The 7,869-nt window shown below is 34.5% G+C and overlaps 1 long non-coding RNA gene across 1 annotated transcript; it reads left to right on the top strand.

Annotated features, from left to right (window-relative positions):
* Positions 1 to 1,813: 1,813 nt before the first annotated feature.
* On the top strand, positions 1,814 to 4,885 carry LOC135208212 (uncharacterized). Its single transcript, XR_010313129.1, has 3 exons — positions 1,814 to 1,952; positions 2,805 to 2,934; positions 4,107 to 4,885. It is a non-coding gene; the product is annotated as an uncharacterized LOC135208212 (long non-coding RNA).
* The last annotated feature ends 2,984 nt before the right edge of the window (positions 4,886 to 7,869 follow it).

Raw genomic sequence — 7,869 nt, 5'->3', positions numbered from 1 at the left:
GATTATTTAGGAGTTTCATACATACACACACACACACACACACACACACACACACACACAGAGAGAGAGAGAGAGAGAGAGAGAGAGAGAGAGAGAGAGAGAGAGAGAGAAAATTCTTACTTTTTCTTTAAATAATGTGCCATGCAATTCCCAACAAAATAATGTTGAGTTCACTTTTAGCAGTAATATAAGAGCCTCATTTATGCTGGTTTTACTGGGAACAATCAGCTTCAAAATCCTACAATATTTGGTAACTTTTATCCTGCTAAATTGAAGTTGTAAACCACTGCTGCTTTTAACTTTTGCAATTTGTACTGTATACCTAATTAGTATTTTCTAAAAAGTATTGGAGTTCACTTAATTGGTTCAGCGAGTCTTGTTGAACTGGTGTAATAATAATAATAATAATAATAATAATAATAATAATAATAATAATAATAATAATAATAATAATAATGAAATACACGAAAATGAGAAAAATGAGAGAAAGATGTGCTTGATATCTAGTCATCTTGAAAAAAATTAGTAGTAATAGATAAAGTCTTTAAAACATAACAAATACGACAAGGCTGACTCACCTAAGTCGGTCAGCAATAAATATTGACATTTTGTCTTGGCAATGGAAATGGAAGATAGTGTATTCTTTAATTAATCTTTAATGGAAATGGAAGATAGTGTATTCTTTAATTAATTAAATGGAAATAAAACAGAGTTTAAGTTGGTAGGAAGGAAAATTGAAATAAGAAACCTTGGTGGTTTTCGAGTCAATATAAGAAGAAATTTAGTTTCGATCGCTGACAAAGTACGGGATTTAGGTGTGTTACTAGACTGTCATTTTGTTTCTTAATATTCAAATTAAAAATGTTGTAAGGGTTACTGCACATCATCTTAGAAACATTTCCTTTGTTAAAAATATATATTGGAGAGTGTTCAATAGAAATCTTTTGATTAATTGTGTCGTGAACTGGGTCAAAAACTGCAGAAAATACTCTAAGACGGAAATAGACACTAAATAGAGCGCCAATACTAATGGAAGTGTTGCACCCCATGACGGCACTTAGGCTGTATTGTTTGAGATGCACTGTTTCCCCATCAAAGTTATGGAATAATGTGATAAAATGAGTAAAATGATTCATCAAGCTGTCATGACTGGGTGTCCAAAATACTGAATGACTTGCTGCATAGAATACATCCAATGCATGGAGTTAACGCAAGAATAGGTACAAACTCATGTTATTTGAGCCAAAATACAATGCGAAAGTTGGCTTTAGCAACTTTAAATCCGCCGCTCCATGACTAAACAATAAACTCCTACTTGGTATCAGTAAGACTGAAAATATCAAGGCGTTCAAGAAAAAAATGAAAGACTTGTCTTTTTCCGAGTGCGATGACAGTGTGGATTTGACACTTCATAGGGAGTACATACACAATCCAATAAATCTAAGAATTCGAGAAAGTATCTGCATTGTTATACATGTGACCAGTTGAGTTTGCAGGTTTCGCAGAGCGATTCCGGTGGAGTGGGACATTAGGAAAAACATTAAACACCATTTTCTCACTGCCTGACAATACGTAATACACCGAAGAATATTCATGCTCTTGTTGGGTAAATGATAATAGTTATATGTTGCGATACACAGAGGCTAATCTTATTAAGAAACGAAGAATGAGCCAATAAATGTGAAAGCATTAATTTTTTTTTGAAAGTTTCCCTTTAAACGATCGTCCAAGTATCAAGACGGGTGAATCCATGGTCCTTGATGGTGACGCCAACAGCAGCGGGTTCTCGGTAAGCAAATGCCAAACCCCTCTACCTCTAGTTATCTTTAGAGTCATTCTCTGGATTAGTGAAGCATCGTAGTGTTATCCTGTTCGGTTTTGCTTGGTTCCTCGCTACCTGGGCAGCTAGAAGTAATTTCTCCTTTTTCGGTTGCTCTTGCTAAAGGTATTTGGTAAGTTAATAGATGGTCTACGTTAGGTTACTCTCCCAGGCTTAGCTAAGGAATAATTTTCATTATGTTCATTTTATAATACTTTTGTCATCCCCTAGTTAACTAAGAGTGTCGACTCTGGAATAGTAAAGTATCGTAGTGTTATCTTGTTCACTTCTGCTCGGTTGCCGGTTCTTCGCTATCTGGGCAGCCGGAAGTAATTTCTCCTTTTCGGTTGCTCTTGCTAAAGGTATTTGGTAAGTTGATAGATGGTCTACGTAAGTTGTGGCTACTCTCCCAGGCTCAGCGAAGGAATATATTTTATTATGTTTGTTATAATAATTTTGTTATCGTTAATATTTTTGGGGTTTCAGTTTATACTCCTCCCCGGCCCATTATCGCAATGGTTAATGGGAAGGGTTACTTAATGTAATAACTTGTTGCAACAGGCTTATTTTTGTTTCTTGAATAAAGATTTTTCAATTTGTAAATATTTGATGCATAGAAGATTATCAGAAACTTGTTGCAATTTGTGGACATTATAGAAAATTTGGTCTGAAAATTGAGTTTCTAAACTTTGTTATTATATAGTATGACTTTACCCAAATTTTCGTTTCTAGACTATAAAACTTTCATTTACTAATGCAGTACAAATGCAGCTTCCAAGGCCAGGAGATCTGATGGTAGTAAGTGCTTCAGTATTTTACACTTTACTTGTTAATGGAGTTCATGTTAAAATCCAGACTTCCGTGCAAAGCCTTCAGTTTTTAAAACTTTATATCTTATCTTGAATCTCGTGAAGATATGACTAGTTATATTTCTATTAAAGCAAATCCATATCCTGCTACAATTCTAATTTTAAACTACTTCCAGACTTGTGACTGTTGTACAGAGTTTCATGAAGGAAACTACGCTAGTGATAAATGGAGGTCAAAATTCTCCAGCCAGAAAGTCCCCTCCAACAACTCAAAAACGGACTACTCACCCCATGTTTTAATTAACAGTCAGTACAAAGTTTTTCTAAATTTATTGTGTATCTGTTCAACTTATCAATTTCTGTTTACCTCCACCCTTACAGGGGCGGTGCTCCTGTAGGGGTGGAGGCCCCTCTCATGCCATGTCCGATAGGTCCTACGACCTATCGGCTGGCGTGGGAGGATTAATCAATTTAACTTTTTCAGGTATTAAGGGCTTGTTATTTTTAACGTACCTTGACTTAAGTTTTTTTTTTAAGATTTAAAGTAACTTAACGTTTATATTTATATTAGAATTATTCTAGTTTTGTTGTTCAGTTAAGACCTTTTAATTCATTTTGCAAGTAAATGTTTATAATGATACTAAGCTAACATAATATTCTAAAAATTTCTCTTTTAGTCAAAGTAGTTCTCCAATTTCTAAACTAGGTACTAGTTTTAATTTTGCATATGTGCTTTTAAGATAGATTAGCTTATGGAGTTTTCAGCATCAAATTAACTTTAGATTAGAGTACTGTATTGTTTTAAAGACTTTAATTTAGATAACTGATTTTTCGTCTTAAATTTTGATATTTTAACGATTGTTATAGCTTATGTTTAGCAGTTTAAATCTTTTTAAATTAAGCGAAACTCTGCTAATCATGCATTGAACAGGCCTATGTTTTCACTGTGGCACAAAACAGATGCACTGTTTTATATAAAATCTGAGAGCGATGCTAGAATGTGCTATGCTCTTAAACTTTGCAAATTAACTTGTGTAATATGGGTTCGGCGGCTTTCAACTAAGTGGAGTTTGATGCGGCCGTTTCTCTGGTTGGTCATTTGACTGATCTTTTTGGTGCCTCCCGTTTCTTGGTTTGCTAGTTTTTTATTTTTCTTTATCTTTGGTCAAAGTCTTTTTGAGTGGCTGGTTGATTTGTATAAAAGCAAATTGGACACATCGTGAAGGCTTCTGTTAATTTGGCTGGTTGGTCTGTATATAAGCAAATTGGATCTATCGTGAAGGCTTTAGTTAATATAACATTATAATTTTCTGACCAAGAATCTTGGGACTTCTTAATTTATCTGTAATAAGTACAAATATTTCTACCATATTTTGCTGACCAAAAGATTTTTTCTTTATTTAACATATTTTACTGACCAAAAGATTTTTTTTTTATTTAACAAATACAAACCTTTCTGCCGTAGTTTTTCTTTATAGGTTGTGGATTGGAATAGTGGAGACCCCGAAATATGTTTTTGAGGTGAGACAACAGCAACCTGGCGTTACTGATATACTGCACTTTATGCCAAAAGTTTTCTTGCTTTGATTAAAAGGTTTAATTAGTTAACATTATTTCTCAGTAAGATCACATGTAAATATGAATGTCTTTTCCATTCTAATAGAAATGCAGACTTGGGTTTGCATGCCAAAAATTCTGAAATTAATTGTACAGACATTAAGCAGTTGACCTTGACCGGGTGGAGTATTAAATTCCACAGGGTTCTTAAAAGACCGGTATAAAGTGGCTTAATGTAATCTAAAATCATATGTAGAGCATAACGTGCCATCTATTGGTTAATATTTAAGTGTTTTGTTGTTTGTCTGAAATTACTCTTATAATGTTTTTATGGTAACTGTAGTAAATTACTCTGCAAGTGACCATAATCTTCGATAATCGAACTGTAATGGATTAAGAATTGTTGAATGAAAGTCAAAGCCCATAAATGGTCACTAAAATAGTCAATTGACAAAGCGCTCGAGAAGCTTCAATATTGAACTTAAACGTTACTTAACCTCTTGCTTATATGTCTTGATCCACACCCTCAACAATTTATACCAATATGTTTCCATATGGAGAATTCTCTTTTGACGAAGGTTATCAGTTACAATTTCACCTGTGAGCAAATTTTCGAGGTAGTTTTATACTGAACGATATCTCGGTCGGTTATGAGTCTTAATGATCGCGGCTACATTTCCGGCTAAACTATATGGGGGTAACCGAGGATGAATTCTTTCATATTTTTAAGCAATAAAATAATGAGTGAAATCCAAGGGCTGAGTAATTTTCACTATCCTTCCTTTTGAGTGCCACACAAATGATAGGAGGGCTTCACTTTTCCTAGGGCTTTGTAACTATGAGATAATAGTTTACATTCCCTGGTTATTTTTCATAAGCCTATATGACCGACCTGACACGCATACTCCAGACCTGCGGTTTGACACAATTGTACGTGAGATTGAAAGAATAAAACTGAATGAGCATAGAACATAATAAAATGTTTTAAGAGCTTTTTACCCCTCTAAAAATTTGCCAAGATCAATAACGTCCAATTATGGATTACGCATTTGAATCACGGATTACGAAAATATGCAAAGTTAAGTTTATTATTTTTCCTAGTACTATTTCCTGCGCTGATAATGCTGTTAAGACTATGTACCTTATTCCAATTAAGCTGAATTAGACAGTTGTGAATACAACTTTTATCACTGATTTTTTGCAATGTGATTTTAAATAATCCTTATAAATTAAAATTTTGTCAAATGTGTTGGGTTTTGAGTATAGTTGAAAGCTTTCTGTCGAACGAGAAAGACTTCCGTCTACGCAGGGGTGATATTTTCAGTTGCAAAGACTTCTGTACGGGAACTTCCAACATCATAAATGGAGTGGGAGATGATTTAAGAAACGTGGCAAGTACACGATTGACTTAATTCCATGTTGATGTCCTACCACCACTGGAATTTTTAGGGACTTGCTTTTTTACGACTATTGTTAAGCCGCAGCAGAAATTATCCCCGAACCTTCTGCATTCTGACAAGGCTGTGAGGCAGTCCTCACGTTATTAATGATATTGCTAAACAGTCACAAGGAATATGAGTGCTTGCTTGCTTTTGATGTTTTAAAATGGTAACTACCAGTTACGTTTAATTTCTTTTAACTCTGCTATATTATTAATGCAGATTTCTTTGATACAAAGAATATAAGAACAATAACGTTAACGTCTAGCTAACAGTGAACAGTCCTCGTAAAAACGGCGATGAATGAGCAGCAGTTTTTCCATTCATTCATTTTCAATACTGTGTAGAAATGCACTAACATTTCTTGTGTAGTACCGTTGTATGCTGGGCTAAGAAAGAACAGGAAGATTCTAAAAAACGTTTTGATAGTGCATTTAATATGACAATGTATTATTAGTTTATTATTACCTAAATATATCTTGATGCCTTTCATAGCTTTTGCACGACTAACAATCGCACAAAGTTCAACATACTAAGAGATGTTCAGTCCTTTAACTGTCCAACAATGATAAAATCGTTTGGTCTGCTACCGCAACACCGTCGGATACTCGATTGGTGAATGCATTAGCAAAATCTGCACAGCAGAGGACATTATATCTTATAAAGAGTGTGAGAATATCTAAAAAAAAAAAAAATACTACACTCGCTTCCTTGTCAAGTCAAGCTACTTATATCAAGCATTATTGTTTCAAACATTTTGTTATGAAATGAGCTGAGGTGAATGAAAAAAATGGAATGGGGAGTTTTTTTTAATGAAAATGTCGTGTATATCCAGCTGTCCATTTGGAAATATAATGAAACCCCTTTATGGGATCCGATACAATACTTAAGAAACGAGCAAGTTGTTTAGGGAATTTCGTAGTATTCAATTTCATTTCCCTCATATAGCTTACGCGGAAGTAAGCCTACAAACTAATTTGGTGTTGTGGGGGTGGGGGGGGGGGGGGGGGGGGGGGGGGGGGGGGGGGGCAGGGGCGGGGGGCGGGGCGGTTAAGAAAGTCTAAAAGGGTCGGAAGGAAGATGTTTCGCGTTGAGTTAAAGATACAGGAATTTTGGGATAGGTTTATTTATTAGAATGAAAATAAAAAGAAAATGCATATTAAACAGTGCAGAAAAAGTATTTCTAATAGGATATTCAAATTAATTATTACAATGAAAATGTAAAAAAAATATGCATATTAAACAGTACAGAAAAATGATTTTAATAAAATGTATAGTATTTTTTTCCTTTTCGTTGATGAAACAACAGCTATCTGTCCATAAATTGTAGTAAGTTTTAATTTATTTGATGTACTGAATTTAGAGGTTATATTTCAGTTTAATTATTTTGTGTTTCCAGTTATAACAGAATACATGAACGTATTTAGATGTCCCTTTTATTTGATCCATGTTGTTAGTATGATTAGTAGTAATTATGAGTATTAATTACAAAAAACCACAACGTGTTACGTTAGGAATATGATACTTGTAACTTAAGCGTCAGTGGAAAATCGTACACACGTCCTGAGTAAGCTGGAGGTCGGATGACGCCTTGACTTCTTTCATTCCAGCTCAATCATTATTCCTATAAACGTTATCTGTGTGCGTGCGCATGTATGCGTGTCTCTCTCGCTGTTAGGTGTCCTGCATCATTTTGTATTTGATTCGCGTTCACTAGTTTTAAAATGATTCCTACCTGGATATATCCAAGTCACAGAATAACGCCGGCAGCAGGTTTGCTTAGACGTCATTAAAATCCCGGAAGGTTTTGTAATACTTATACAACAGAACCCCAAATGAACCTTAATTAGCAAGCAACTTAAAAGGCAGATGAAACAGGCTGCTGGCCGCCGTCTGGTGTTGATTATAGCAAAGTTGGCAATTGGCTCATTTATCCTCCAATGCGGATGTCTTTCGCCTTAGTTGCCAAGCAAGACTATAAGGCCATAGGGGTATAAAGCCGCCTAGTGATTAAATTAAAAACCTAACCATAATTAGTTCAAATTAACATAAAAGCTATTCGTTTGTGTTGTCACGATAAACGAACACTCGAATGACGAAATTTCTTAAATTGAAATCATATGCAAATGTATACACATAAAAAGATAACTAACAACAATAGATTTATATTTGCTAAAATTTGTATATAGTTATCTTGAATGTAGCCGGAAGGATTATTCAGTATAACTGTAAATGAAATGTAACA

Source organism: Macrobrachium nipponense, chromosome 35 (assembly GCF_015104395.2).
Source record: "Macrobrachium nipponense isolate FS-2020 chromosome 35, ASM1510439v2, whole genome shotgun sequence".
NCBI lineage: Eukaryota > Metazoa > Arthropoda > Malacostraca > Decapoda > Palaemonidae > Macrobrachium > Macrobrachium nipponense.
This window is presented reverse-complemented; position numbering and strand designations above follow the sequence as displayed.